The 16189-nt window shown below is 39.8% G+C and overlaps 1 pseudogene; it reads left to right on the top strand.

Annotated features, from left to right (window-relative positions):
- Positions 1-919: 919 nt before the first annotated feature.
- Positions 920-2850, top strand: LOC104868045 (annotated as a pseudogene).
- The last annotated feature ends 13339 nt before the right edge of the window (positions 2851-16189 follow it).

Genomic DNA, 16189 nt, shown 5'->3' with positions numbered 1-16189 from the left:
GGAAAAACAGTTCACCCAGCACTTAGGAAGATGAGGCAGGAGGATCCTGAGTTCAAGGCCAGCCTGGGCTATATAGCGAGATCCTGTCTTGAAAAAGAACAGAAGAACAAAAGGGGCTGGGGGCTGAGAGAATCAGCAATATGAAGGAGATGTTCTTAGGTGCCAGAATAAACTCACCGAAGGCAGCAATCCGTAACAGTAGAAAGACCACCAATCAGAAGTAGGTGGCAGATTCAAGTAGTGAACTTAGGCCGTCTACTCACCACCTTGATTTCCTCATCTGAAAAACAATAAATGCAATGGGTGCTGCCAACCTTTGAATCCTGTGAGTCCTGTGAGCAAAGGATGAGAAGAAAAAGGAAAGACCTCTGTGGAGAGATGGCTGGTGGCCAGGAGGAGTGGGGTTCACTCACAAACAGCAGTGACTGGGCTACAGGTTGCTGGGGCTTCTAATTTTTTTAAATTTGTTACAAAGATAACTTGCAAATTGGTTTGAAGTCAAATAGGACCAAAATGCTAATAAACAAAACAGCTGTGCTTTGTTTCTCTTCTTATTCTTCCTTTTTCCAAAAGAGCACTGAAATCCTTTACTGTTTCTTCTGTATTTTGTGTCCATGTTTATGAATTTGTGTGGTTCAACTCACTATGATGTTTTACTGATGTTTTAAGATTTTCAATTATACCACCTCTTCCCCTTTATTATTCTCCAAATATGATGCATTTAATTTTTTTTATTATGTCTGTATTTGCCATTTCCATTGTGTACTTATGTAAATGTTTACTTATGTTTACCAATAAGTAATATTCTATGGTTATATTTAATTCCTTGTACAACTTTTTGTTTGTACTTGAAATAATAATTGTTTAACTTGTTCTGTTGGCTTAGTTTTCTTTGAATGTGTGACTGTATTTTGCACACCTTCCAATAACTCTATAAAATGTTTCTGTCAAAGAAGTTTCTACAGGATGACTGGTCTACCAGGCCCCTCGTGCAATCCTCCTGGAGAGCTAAGAGGGATCCTCCTCCGCTGGTCGACAGGAAACCCACCAACTCTGAGGAGCTGGAGGATAGGGAGGACTTGTTCACCAGCACTGTCTCCTCATTGGAGTCAAGCCCATCATCTGCAGAACCAGCTAGTCTTCCTGCAGAGGTTAGTAGTGCAAACTCCAATGGACCAAACTGTCAGAAGTGGTACTGATGACAGAGATCCTTTTGCAGAAGCCACAGAAGAAGTTTCTTTGGACAGCCCAGAAAGAGACCCTATCCTGTCCTCAAAGTCTTTCCCTGCAGTCACACCAGTCACCCCTACTGCACTCGTTGCTCCTAGAATTGAGTCTGTCAATTCGAGAAATCCTAGAAATGTGTATGTCAGCTCCTGTGATCTTTGACAGATCCAGGGAAGGGACTGAAGAAGAAGCAAATGGAGATAAATTGCTGTGTCAGCTCCAGAAAAAGATCAGAAAGAGGTGATGGCATGAATGCTTACATGGCATACAGAGCAACGATGATGACTTCTCTTTCCATGTTCAGTAAGAGTGAATTCTCAGTTAAAAGAAGATTCAGTGGCTTTCTTGGTTTGCACAGCAAACTAGCAAGCAAGTATTCACATGTTGGTTATATTGTGCCACCAGCTCCAGAGAAGAGTACAGTAGGTATGACCAAGGTTAAAGTAGGTAAGGAAGACTCCTCATCCACTGAGTTGGCAGAAAAACGAAGAGCACACTTGAAAAGTATCTTCAAAGAACAGTAAGACATCCAACTTTACTATAGGATCCTGATTTAAGGCAATTCTTGGAAAGTTCAGAGCTGCCTAGAGCGGTTAATAACAGGCTCTGAGTGGAGCCAGAATATTGAGGATGGTGAACAAGGCTGCACAAGGATGTTGTCAACAAAATGGCAATCAAGATGAATGAATTGGATGCATGGTTTGAAGAAAAGCAGCAACAATTTGAGAATCTCGACCAGCAGCTTAGGAAACTCCATTTCAGTGTCAAAGCCTTGGTTTGTCATAGAAAAGAACTTTCAGCTAACACAACTGCCTTTGCTAAAAGTGCTGCCATGTTAGGTAATTGTGAGGATCATACTGCTTTATCTAGAGCTTTGTCTCAGCTTGCAGAGGTTGAGGAGAAAACAGACCAGTTGCATCAAGAACTAGCTTTTGCTGACTTTTATATGTTTTCAGAACGTAGTGACTACATTCGTTTTATTTCTGCAGTGAAAGGCGTGTTTGACCATCAAATGAAGAGTTGACAAAAATAGAAAGATGCTCAAATTACTTTGCTCAAAAAATCTGAAACTGAGGCAGAAGTGATGGTCACCAACCAACCAGATAAAATGCAGCGAGCTAAAATTGAAATAAGAGAGTGGGAGGTGAAAGTACAGCAAGGAGAGAGAGATTATGAACAGATTCGAAAAGAAGTGGGAATATTTGAGAAAGAACAAGTAAAGGATTTGAAAACTGTTATCATCAAGTACTTAGAATCATTAGTACAAATGCAACAACAGCTGAGAAAATACCGGGCGGCTTTCCTACCTGAAGCCAAAGCCTTTGTTCCGCTTAAGAAGACATTAGATGTTGCTCCAGTTATCCTGAACTCCACAATGAACTCATTTAAAACCATTCAAATAAACCACTATATATTTTATGAATTACATGTGCTTTTTTACATATAAGTACATAAATACACACACACGTGTGCGCACGCACACACACACACACACAATCTGACATTTTATCACTGCTGCATGTCCTGTCTTTGAATTAAGTGGACTGTGGCATGACATTCTGCAATACTTTGCTGAATTGAACACTACTGTATCTTAAATACTTGCACTAAAATGTGCACTGCAAGGCCAGAAAATTTTACAATATTTTTTCTTTATATTCTGTAGTATGTTTACCTTCCTAATGAAATGAATTATCAATGCATTATTAATGTTCACTTTTACATTCCTGCACAGAAATTATGATTTTTGTGACTATAGTAATAAAATGATATTCCTTGTTGGAAAAAAAGGAAACTTCCACATGGGGGATTGGTCAGATTATTCTTCGGCTTCATATTTTTTGTGTTGGATTTCATGTTTCCTGGATCCCATTCTTCCTCCTCTCTGTCTTGTTTCCTTCTTTTAATAGAACTTGCACCCAGTGAGGGCCACCAGCCCTTATGTCCGTGTCTTCTGTCATGGTCATTGCTGTCTTAAGCACATCCTCTTGAGACTCCTCAGGAAGAACTTGTGCAATCAGTGCTACCGAACATTTGTCGTGGTCTTTTAAAAATGTCTGATCCCTTTTCATTTGAAAGTGAACTTGGCTGGGAATAAATTCCTTAGTTTACATTTTCTTACCTTAAGTATTTTTTTCATGATTTCTGGCTGATTTCTGGCTAACACAATGCTTTTGAGTGATCAGATGAAAATTTTATTTCCTTTTCCTGCCACATGAATTATCTTTAGCATGGATGCTGAAAGAATTGTTTCTCTGCTCTCTTCAGTGCAGTATGTTTACTAATATACCTCTTAGTGTGGTTTGGGGGGGGTCAGTTTTCCCAAGTATGTTCTCTATTAATACACACCTTGAAATCATCTTTTATTTTTTAAGAAAGTTTTCTAAAATTATGGATTTTAGCATTTTGCTGCATTCCATTTATTTGGTTTTCTTCTTTAGGATTTCCTATAAAATATATACTGGATCTTCTTGTCCTTATATCTATTGCTTTCTCTCAAATACTTTCTTCTTCTTCATTCTTGTTTGTTTGCAAAATATTGCCCTTTTCTTCTATATTTGAAATGAATTTTATTGGTACATTTTAGATATACATAACGATCACATTCATCATGGGGCATTTGTATCTGTACATAATACATCTTGATTCTTCTTTTTTCTGCAATCCCTTCCCCTCCCTTCAATCTCTCTTCCCTCCTTATTTTCAAAAGCTTTGCTTTTATTCTTTTACTTCTATTCTTCTTTCTCGCCCCCCACTTCCGTTGTCTCCTTTCTCGTTTGGACAGTTTCTTCCTATTTCCCAACATCTGTTTTCCATTACGGTCCGTATTTACCCTTTTGGTTTCTCACACCAGAGAAATAATACAATATTTAAACATGTGTCTTATTTATTTAATTTAACAATACGGTGCAATGTGCATCCATTTACCTAGAAATGTCTCATTTATCTTTCTTTATGGCAGAGTACTGTTCCACTGTATTTTTTAAAATCTTTATCCATTCACCTGTTGATGGGCATTTGGGCCATTTCCAAGATTTAGTTATTACAAATTGTGCCACTATAAACACGGGTGTGCATATAACACTATGGTATGATTCTTATAAATCTTTCGAGAAAATACCAACAAAGAGGAAAACTGGATCAAATGGAACTTCTAGCTTTAGTTTCTTGAGGGATCTCCCCAGTAGTTGCATCAGTCTACACTCCCACCAACAGTGGAGAAGAGTTTCTTCTTCTATTTAAAACAATATCCACTATGCTAATTTGCTTTTCTTTTCTTCTAAGTTTTATCAATCCTGAATTTTCAATTTTTTATTTTTTTCTGTACCTCTTACCATTTTAATGTTTCTCTTGCCCTGTATCTCATTTCTGAATTTTTGTCTAATCTCTTTCATGACTTCTATCAGTTCTTTAATCTCCTTTAGCTTATTTTGAAATACCTGGTTACAACTGCCACCTGCTCTGTGGGCATATTTTTCTGCGTAAAATGGTTATTCCATTTCTTTCATTTTTAAAAGAACTCTGTACATGACTCACCACAAGTTTTTTTCTCTTGCTTTTTTTTCTTTAAACAGAAGAGTTTTATTCTTCTCTTAGGAGAGAAGGGTAAGTCTGGACAGCTTATCCACAGACCCTCTAGAGTGAAAAACTCCCTCTTCTGTTGTTTTTATTTTTTTCAGCTTTAATTGAGTTTATTGGTACATTTTAGGTATACAGTACAGTTACATTCATCATTGGGATCTTGTACCTCTACATGACAGGTCTTGGTTCTCATTTTTCCCCTTGTCCCTGACTCCCTTCACCCCCTCCTCCCCTCCCCATCTACAAACACTTTATTTCCATCTTTTATTTATCTCACATTTTTTTCTTTTCCCTTCTTACCCTTCCCCTACCCATCCCACCTTCCGTACACCTTTAGCCCTTGTGCCTCTTCTGTTGTTTTTAAAGAGATGAAAATGTGGCCTGGAACTGGCTGGCGTGTTCCATTCAGCCTCACTTTCTCCTCCCAATTTTCACTGGAAGTTGGTGTTCTGTTCCCATTCCTGTTCCTACTCCCACTTTGGATTCTCCTCCCTGCAGCTTCCCTTCCAGGCAGTGACCTCCCCCTGCAGGGAGCATGGAGTTTCTGTTTCTGCAGTTCGCAGAAGCCAGATGACCCCGGAGGCTCCTTCTGGAGTCAGAGGCTCCTGCCCAAGTGACACATTCACCTCACAGTCGGTATGGAAACTCTACACCCTGTGTTCTCACCACATTTCACAGCCAGCCAGAAAAATGAGGAGCTGGCTTCACACTGCCTGTCACATTCCACTCCAGTGATTTCTTGAGAATGTGTCACTTGAAGAGGCCACGTCTGAAGGGATTCACAGAAAGTGTCAGTAGCATAACTTATGAATCTCCTTGAATCCCCCTCTATATAAAAGCTGTCAGACCAACTATTAACTCAAGTGTTTAAAGTTTTTCCATATTATTTCAAAAATACATTAACTCATTAGTTCGTGGTTTAAGGTTTTGCCCTCCTAGTTGTTCTGTGAGAGAACCTGAGCCTGAGGTGGGCCTGTAATGGCAGCCTTAAGCAACCCATGCCAAGGCCCAAGTTCATCAGTGGGAATAGGACAAAGAATATTCACCTCACAGAGCCACTGAGATGATGAGATGATGTGGACACTGAAACGTATGCAACTGCCTCTATGCTTAACTTGAAATGTAAAACAGGTATTTATAAACTGTAAAGATGATATGCCATGCTTAATTACTTGAGGGTAGATGTATGAAATATGTGAAACCGTGTAATTTTATATTTTAACTGCATTGCTTTCACATAAATAATGTTATTTTCTTTCTGTCGCTTTTCACCAGAATGTAATCATCTTAGGAGCAGTGAATTTTGCCTGTCTTTTGTCCAATGCCATATTCTCACTGCTTAGTACAGTGCCTAGCATATCATAGGCTCTCAATAAGTATTTGATTGATAATGCTGAATTTTTATGCCAACGTTGCTTTACATAGTATGTGAACAAATAAACAAACTAAATGACTGTTAGGTTGTTGGATTGAGCCTGTGCTGCATGCTTTGCCAACTATTTCTTTCAACATTTCAGTTTACTTTGCACTCTTGCCTAAAAAGAGCACTGGCTCCCCTGCTCCAGAAGAGGGAATCGGCACCATCACCAGTGCCAGACATAGCTACTGCCTAAAGCGGGGCAGCATTGACCTTCAAGTCCCTGTTCTCCAGGCAAAAACATAGAGAGCTCGCAACAATGTGCATTATGACTGACCGCTCTCTCTCTCTCTCGCTCTCTCTCGCGCTCTCTCTCTTCTCTCTCTCTCTCTCTGTCTCTCTGTCTCTCTCTGTCTCTCTGTCTCTCTCTGTCTCTATGTCTCTCTCTCTCTGTCTCTCTCTCTCTGCATTTCTAGAAGTCTGGCCATCGGATTTTAAGTAGACTTTGCTGTAATGGAGCAATCTATCAAATGATCCGGCCCGCTGAGGCGTGGGCGTAGGCACAGTGCAGCACCCCTCTCCCGTGGGAGAGGAGGATAACAAATGAGAGAGAGCAAGTCAGAAGCCTGTGGCAATGATGCTAAAAGCAGGGGGAAAAAATGATAGCATGTGGCTTCGGATGGTCTCATCTTAGTTCAAGGTGTGGATGGGTTTGTGTGTTTAGTCAGTTCTTTCCATTGCCAAGAGGCTCCTGGCCAGTGGGAGCTGTGACAGCAAGGAAGTCGGATGAGCAGATTAATGAGCACCAGTTCAGTCTCTGCGGGTTTTCTCCCCTTTCACTAATGGAAGGGTGTCAAAGCCTCCACTTTGCTTCACCACCACACAATACTTGATAAATGAGGAACATACTTACATCATGAGGTATATGGGGCAGGGCCCACAGTGCAAAGGTGGGTGGGAGAAATTACTGAATATTCACATGCAGACTCAGAGTGTGCACCTTCCTCACAACACGCACAGTGGCACAAAGAAAGGATGCAGGTGTAGTTTAACCCTTTTAGCTTGTGCCAGTCTCTTGAATTCTTTGAAAAGGAGAAAGGGATTTAACTTAAACTACAAACGCTTTAATCAAGTGGCTTTCTTCACATACCATGAAAGCATTTTGAAACATTCAAGTAAAAAAAAAATCCTTATTTTCTGAAAATATAACCTCTTAAACACTAAAGACGCTGCCAGACCAAGTCCCATCAAGTAACAAGGCACAATAAGAAGCTTAAAAAAGGGTTAGGATTAAGTTACATTTGTATGAATAAGCTCACTTTTTTTTTTTGTTCAGGCCTCAATCCTTAAATGATCCTATCTCGTGTATAGAAAATGTCTCCTCATTAAATTATACATTAATGTCCTCAGTGTGGGTCCCAAGGGGACCCAAAATGTCCCCAGTGCTCACCAAACCCTGGAGACAATTAACAGTGTCAGGAGAAGTAATTCAGATGCTGCTCTCCCGATTGTCCTAGCCTGTTGCAAGGCCCTCCCTCCCCTACCAAGTGTTCTTGAGGCTCCCTGGAAGTCTCTCGCTTGCACAAAGGGAGTCCTTGCCTGCAAACCGCATACAAGCAAGTGCTGCCCACTGCTGGATCCTTCTGGGGGAAAACAACTTCCAAACGCTGTTCTTGCCCCTGTGCTGTCCCCAGGTTCCCAAATCTGCAAATTTCACCAGGTACCAAAAGATGCACATTTCAGGCCCCATGGGGTCAGAATCATGCTGGTCCTACAACAAAACCCAAGGGGGTGTCTCACTCAGTGTGATGTCACAGTTTCTTTAGACCTGACCCAATCAGACTCGCACCCTTATGAAAGGGCCTTCATCTGCTTCTGCCTTCTGCTCCCTTCTCCACCAACTCAGATCCAGACCAAAGCCCTGGGAAGGAAAGCAAAACCTCTTTTTCATTGTCCAAACAGGTACCAAATTCTTCTTTCTGAGAAAACTTGAAGTCCTAACACATATTAGCTCTTCTGGGGCCTTCTGGACCATTTCGTTTAAAACATCAAGATAGGACCAGGGATTTAGCTCAGTGGTGCCACACCACCTGCCTCGCAAACTCAAAATCCTGCATTTGATCCCCAGTACCAAAAAAGAAAGAAAAACAGAAACAACAACAACAAGATATGCATTCTGGAATGCCAATAGTAGCTAGTGTCCGACCCCCTTTGTCCCAACTCTCACATCCAACTCCTCTGGTCCCGTAAATGTATTCTTCACAGAACTTTACTCTGACCCCTCCATCATATTTCTTCCCTCTTTGTTCCATGAAGTTCCTTAAACTCAGAAGCTCACTAATTAGAATCACTTTTCTACTAATTATTCTAAAAGCTGCTACCAAAATAATAATGCCTGTTACTCTTTTAAACATATGATGTTCTGCTGTAGCTTCTGACTTGCTGTTGACCCCATGAGCCACATACATTATTACAAAAGAGTAATAGCTTTGGGATCAGTCAACCTCAACTCTAGCCTTAGTTCTTCTGTGCTTGAAGAGCTTCTGTGAACTCACTTGCGTTAAGCCTAAATTTCACCATCTGCAAATTGTGTTATTAGTATTTCCCTTATAGAACTCCTGTAATGAAAAAAATAATAATATGAAGTGATTTTTAAATGTGAAAATAGAGGTTAAAGGTACCATGTTATAAAAATTCTAGAACTTCCTCTTAAAACCGAAGATCTTCATAACCTGGCTGCACCCACATTTCAACCTTTTCTCCAGCTATGCCCATTAACAGTCTTCTTCCCTGGACCCATGATCTGTCTCTTGCCCTTCAAATGAATCTTTCCTTTGTCCTTAATGTTAGTTGCTAAAACTGATGAACAAAAATGTTAATGGCGTAATACAAGGGAAGTTCATTTCTTGCTCGCTTAAAATCTGATACACCTCTTCCTATTTGCCAGGTGGCTCTCCTCCAAGTGATGATTCAATGATCCAGGACATTTCCACCTTGTGGTAGTGCCATCCTTAGCATATGGTTCCTCGGGTTGCTCCAAAAGAAGAACAGGACAGTGGTGAATGGAAGGCTGTTTATGGGAACCTATCTGAACTTAGTCGTATGATGTAGTCCAATGGTAAGGAACACAGGTTTGGTGAACAACTGGCTAACCCGTGTCATGAGCCAAAACACACAACTAGAATACATTTTTCAGGGGTTATTCCACAGATATATCCTTCAAAGACTAGTTAAGTCCCCATTTCAGTCAGGAAGAGCTTTTGGAATAACCCAGCTGATGATCTTTTTCTCCAACTGAAACTGCTAATTCTGCCCCTATGATATGTTTTGACTCAGAGAACGCCTTTTTATGTCACAGACCCTTCTCAGATCTTTTTCTTCTCAAACTCTGATGGCATCCTTCCTAATGAAATTCTTTCTTGCATTGATGCCTCTATTCGCGGATCTTCTTCGTTCTTCTCCTGCCTCTGACGATCCTTATTCACTGTTCTTTCTTCCACTGCATAACTGTGAGATGCCTTAGCCACAATATTGCCGTCCTTCTGTTTCAACCTTAACTTCTACACTGCTATCTTCAAAGTCTCAATCTTGTCTCAATAGTTCACCTGGCACCCAGACATTATTCCTACCATTGGAAGCACTGTTGTGGTCACTTGTTTTGAAAGATACTTCCCCTCCTCCAGTGAAATACATTTGTTGGCAATCGCATCTTTGTGTAGTCTCTTCCCCATCCAATCTGAACTAACCTGTGGTTGTGTTAAAGGACAGAGAGATGTGAGATTTGTCGTGAGAAGCTGGGGTTGCAAGAATCTGTGGTGCTCCCATGGAGCTCTCTCTCTCTCTCTTTCTCTCTCTCTCTCTCTCTCTCTCTCTCTCTCTCTCTCTCTCTCTCTCAGAATACTTATTCTCAGAACCCACCGTATTGTGAGAACCCCAAGATTCACGGCAATCTGGTTGACAGTCCCACCTGTGCTGCCAGCCATCAATGGATATCAAATGCTAGCCTGTCTGTGTGGCCAGTAGAGCCTTCGGATAACCCTGCCTCAGCTACCAGAAGGTTGAATGTGTTCAAGAGATGCCTAATGAGAACCACCCAACTGAGCTCAGTCATCCCCTGGACCCATGTGAGACAATAAATTTTTATTATAGGCCCCTAAGTTTTAGGATGCTTTGCTACCCTGCAGCATATATTTGTAACAAAGCAACTGGGGTATCTAACTGTTCAGACCGCCTTCCACATAGGCTTTAGATGTGTTTCTTAGTGTAATTATGTCTCACTTATCTTCACTAGGATGTGTCTCTTCATCAACCAGAAAGGGATCCAGTCTTTTCAGCTAAAAGCTTCAACATCTTGTTTTTCTTTCCTTCTTCTCTATCTTAATTCATTGTTTAGAGTATAACCCCATCAGTCTATGGACTGTCTGCTCCAATATCCTCAGAATAATTGCTTCTTCATAATACTGACTCAATAAATACTTCATAAATAAATTACTGAACAACTGAATTATTATTAGACTATAAAATTTATTTCTTTTTTCCCATAAGTTTATTGGTACATTAATAGTAAACAATACAGTCACATTCATCATTGGGATCTTGTAACTTTACATGATATATCTTGGTTCTTGTCTTTTCCCCATTCCCTTGCCCTCTTTTCACCCCTTCACCCTTCGCTATTAACAAAGACTTTGTTTCCATATTTTCATTTTTTCACATATTTTATTTTCCTTTTTTTCCTTTTCCTTTCCCTTCCCACTTCACCTTTAGCCATTTTCTTCCTGTTTCACACTCCCTAAAATTTATTTCTTAAAAATCTATCATGAAGTCTTAGCAATAATTTTTGTTGCCAATTCAATCATATTAGAAGAGGTGTTATTAAATTCACAGGGGTTAGATGTATATTTAAAATCACTTCAACTTTCATAATTACACTATGAGATATACAACAATATTTATTTTTGACAAAACAATTGAACTGAGGTTGAGAGAAAAGTCAAATTCCTTGCCAAGTGTCAAAGAGCTTGAGAGTTTAAAAGGCAGGGCTCATAACCAAGACTCTAAAAACCTTATTTCCCTCAGCAAAAACACTGCTTCCTTATGTTTCTTAAATAAAGAACTAATTTCTGATCCTTTTGTTGCTATTATTTGTTTTTTACATCTCCATAGTGATAAGAGTAGGTACTCATAATTATCGGTTGCAGGAAAAAATGAAATTTCAGGCAAGGGATCATGACAATGTTTTCTTTCCTCTTCGGTTTTCATTCTGCCAAAAAAGGAAACAGGTCAGAAATCACAGAAAGCATTAAGTACTATGCTATTATTGCTTTATCCTTCAGCCATGTGGCCACTAACCACAGAGCTCCTCAACCCTGAGTACAAGTTCGAAACACCAGGGTTAAAAATTATTTGATGCATATGATCTGCCCCAGACCGACACAACCAGCAGTTCTGGCTATGTACTCAGACACTAGTATTTTATTTTTAAAGCCCTCGTGTGATACCAAAGTGTTCTCAGGCATGATCCTGTGCTGTAGGGGTCCTTCCAGCCAGTATGATATCTGTCACATGATCCAGAGATCTGTACCATGGTCTAAAATGATTAGACAATGATCCAAGGGTCTGGGTTCAACCAGCAATCTTCTCTGTAAGCAAGCTGTTGCTGTGTGAAATGCATAATAGAATATTCTGGTTGAAGTGGCTGGAAGGCCGAGATCAGGCCCCAAACCTGAACCTCAAAGCCAGGAGGTATTGACTGGCGAGTAAGTTGACCTCGGCCCAGAATCTTCCAAAATCTGTAAAGCGTTTTCAACTTTTAAGTCAAATTTGCATGACACTAAAATGTTAGTTGTAAAACATAGTGCAATAGAGTAGAATTTATGCTTGTTTGTAGTTAATGATCCATGGCAATCTGTGGATTTTATTAGCCAGAAATAGTAGGAATTAAATATTTAAGACAGTAAGCTTGGAAATAGTAAAAGAAGTAAAAAAATTCCTCTGTTCATTTGTATCATGTTCATTAATCAGACATAGCAAAATTCTTGTAATCCATTTTCTCCCTAGAGACAGCAATATGAATACTGTTCATTTTCTCTCTTCCTCATTGCTTTTACAAACAAATAAAATCCTATTAAAAAAAAACTATGCTTTGAAGAAAGAAAATAAAGGGACTGGTTTCAACAGTAACTGTTCATAGAAGTTTAAAATATGAGAGAAAAATAAAACCTACCCAATTCCATAATCCCACTGTTGTAAAATAGCTTCTAATTCCCTTTCCTCTCCTCCACCCGGAACCATCAGCTGCCCAGGTGTAGTGGGATGATTTGGATATTTCTACTCTGAAATCTCTAGAAAAGCCCTGAAGTCTTTCTCTCCCTCCACTCCAAGTAGCTCAGCGGGAAAGGCTCCCTCTCTGCAGGCAGGCCAGCTGGCTCAGCCCATCCTTTTGAATAGACACAAACCTCATTTCTCGTTCCGCTGTTGACAGCATGGAACGGTGTAAACTAAAGTCTCCTTCACATTTATTCATGCAGCTCAGCTCTTGCCTTGTTGACGTTCCTGAGCAGATGTGCAAGTGCCCAGAGACAATTAAATTATGATTCACCCTCCAGGATGCCTGCTAAGCCAGGCTGCCTGGCTGTGAGTGAAAACATTTTAGCGGTAGCTGATCTTTTCTTTTGGTTCAGGACCAAGTCAGAATAGGCACAGCTTTGAAGTTATTCCTGTCTTGGTGGATTAGAGTATCAAAAGAAGCAGCCCCACAAACCTTTTAACAAATATTTACAATTCTGTGCTAAACTACTGCCACTGTACCTTAACCTTTACTGTCCTGTGAAATGCTTGCCAACCTCGCTGCCAAACTCATGCATTTGCCAGAGGAGGAGAAAGAGCAGCAGCTCAAAGAAAGGTAAGTACAAAACAGTAAGGCATCCGCCCTCCGCCCTGTGGAGTAGAAACAAGGTCCTGCTGGAGGGACTGGCTGCAAAGGTAGAGCCCTTCTCCAGATCCCACCCAACGCCTGTCCTCCAGGCAGACATTTTTCTGTCCCTGAGCAGTTGCACTTGCTCACTTGCGATGGGAGAGGGAAACTTTTGTTGCCCTGAAGCCAAAGTTTTCAGCAGTGCCAAAGAATGGCTCCTATCCAGTGCAGGAAGGACACAAAACAATAGACTCACTGTCCAGGGAGATTGATTATGAGCTTCTCCACGTCTCCATCATTTAGAAGAAGACCAAGACACTTCGCATAGCTCACAGTAAGCCTCCTTCATTTCAAGTTTTAAAATTCAAATGCTTTCCACAAAATATATTGGTCACTTCTAGCATCCTGAGGGATTAAATGAACGGGTGGCCCTGACACCTTGTCCATGATTAAGACTCTTTACTGTGAGCACAAATAGCTCACAACAAAAATCACTGGAGAATAAAAAAATAAACGAAAGAAGCCAGGAGGTGAGATGCCATTGTTGAGGCAGCAGAGAGGAGCAGCAGTCCAGGCCTTCTCTTCTGTCTGTCCTGATTGCCCAGGAGTCATCACTGTTAGCACCAGAGTCAAGCTCATGACATGATCCGATCAGTAAAGGAGACCCACAGGAGGGATGAAATCCATAAGGTCCCCCAAGCAGGGATTAACAGGGAGTCAGCAGTGCAGAAATCACCAGAGAAACAGATGGCAGCTGCCGACATAGCAGTCACTAAGGTTTCCTCCCAAAATCCCATGAAATGATAGCCGAGGACCCCCAGGGCTGACTGTGAGGGTCTAAGGCCCCACATCAATGACAGAGACAAGAGCCAGAAGTACATGTTTTGCTGCTAACAAGTGCCACCAGCTGTTGTTAGAAGGAAATGAACACAGAGATTTGTTGGCAAGGGTGATGGATGGTCAGGTATTTTGTTCATTCATTCATTCAATAAATGCTCTGAACTAGATGCTTCATAAAATAAAAGCAAACATAGGTCCTATCATCTAAAAGCTTTCCCTAATATCTCGTGAATAGACAAATATCTATAATACAGGTCAGAAATAAGTAAATTTCCTCAGACAGACACAGAAAAAAATTTGCATTGGTTCCGGAGAGAAGAGAAATGGTATCCATATCGGGGGACCGGGAAAGGTTTTGTGCTGGAGCTCAGGGCAGAGATAAAGCCAGTACATACAAAAGCAGGAGAAAGATATTCTCAAGGAGAAAATGTATATGGGAAATAGAAGGAAATGTGGTCAGAAAAGCAGGATTACCAGGAAATTGAGGACCAAGTATGCCAGTTTGAGAAGTCTGACTTTCAGGTTAGGGAGTGATGGGAAGACATGAAAGACTGATTAGTGGAAGAGGCACTTGATACTCTGTTTACTTCCAGAAGGTTAATTTGCACTTAATAGCCATGAAAACTCTTGTTTTGTTTTACAGGGCTGAGTTTGCCATCAAACATACAGTGACTCCAGTGAATGGTAATATTCTGTAGCATGAGCAAGCAAGCTAAGCGCATATTTAATCTCAAATGGATTTCTTGCTACTACCCAAAATAATCTCCTAAGCTATCAGTTCTGTTGTGTGCTCGGGGAGTGAAAATTCATGTAAACAACAGCCCATGTCAATCATAACCAGAAAGGCCTGCCTGCTGGAGGGAGGGCGAGGCAGGTAAAATAAAATCTGTCTCACCCCCCTCACCAAGAAAGGGCACATCCTCCAAGAAGCCTTCCTGGCTGCCCATCTTTCATCACTTTCCATGGGCAGATGATCTTTCTTTCATAACCAACAAAGCCGGGCCTATATTCTTAGTTTACTCAAATAATTTACAAAGTCTTTAATGCACAGCTTCCCTCCTGAAAACTGGCCAACTATCTTTCCCTGAATGATCACTTTCCTTGTTAATTATGTAAAAGTAATAATGACACCAAACAGAACCTATTTTGAGTGAGCCTTATTTTGAGGCACTACATTTATTAACCTCATAGTATATTTTACACATTTTGAGAATATGAAATAGGAACACTGGTCATCACTTTGTGAAACACCTATGAGTTATACTGGAAGAGAAAAATCTCTACTTACAGAAGATGCTTTGATGGTTCCTATAGCAATTCAGGAATATATACTTTTAATTTCAGGTTCATTTTACAACTTAAAAATAAAGCACAGGACTTAAAAAATTAAATGTAAAATTCTTTTCTCTTTACAAAAATGTAGAAAATACATCTTTATTTTTTAGTAAAATGTTATTTTAAGGAAATATATACAAGCAAAATTAAAAATAAATAAATTCCATTATTCAAGGATAATATATTTTAATACAGAAAGAACATCTTATTACATAAATATACCATAATTTGTTCAACTTGTATATATTTGAAAGTTTAGATTACTTCTAACTCTAAAAATAGAACTTTAATGCTGTTATCTAAACATGTGCTTAAATTTGTAATTATTTCTAGGGACAAATTTATAGAAGTCTAATTTCAAAGTCAAAGGGCAGACATTTTTTAAAGGTTTTTGAGTACTGACCAAACTTCCAAAAATCCGAAACTAATTTAATATCCCTCCTGAAAGGAATGTAAGTGAAAATTTTTCTGGAAAACTGGACATTATTACATCTTATTGTTTTATTATTTGCTAGTCAAAGATGGGATTTTTATTTTATTTTATCGGTAATGTTGAATGTTTTATAATATATACTTCTGTGATTTCATTTGGGTTTATATTTATGCCTATGAAAATTGCATATTTATACTTAATCATTTTTTTTTTTGGGGGGGGCGGTTACTGAGGATCCGACTTGGGACCTTGTGCTTGTGAGGAAGGCATGGAACCACTGGGCTACAGTCCCAGCCCACATTATCATTCTTAATATGTATGTGTGTGTGTGTGTGTGTGTGTGTGTGTGTGTCTGCGTGTATTGAATATATGTCCTAATGTTTTATATTCTAAGATATTTTATACTTTGTTAGTTTTTTTCTGTAGAGAAGTTAAATATGGTTTCTGTTTAATATAGAGGAGTTGAAATAGTTGATTGATATAGTTAATCTACCGAACT

Source organism: Fukomys damarensis, unplaced genomic scaffold (assembly GCF_012274545.1).
Source record: "Fukomys damarensis isolate Sample0158 unplaced genomic scaffold, DMR_v1.0_HiC HiC_scaffold_17, whole genome shotgun sequence".
In the NCBI taxonomy this organism is placed as follows: domain Eukaryota; kingdom Metazoa; phylum Chordata; class Mammalia; order Rodentia; family Bathyergidae; genus Fukomys; species Fukomys damarensis.
This window is presented reverse-complemented; position numbering and strand designations above follow the sequence as displayed.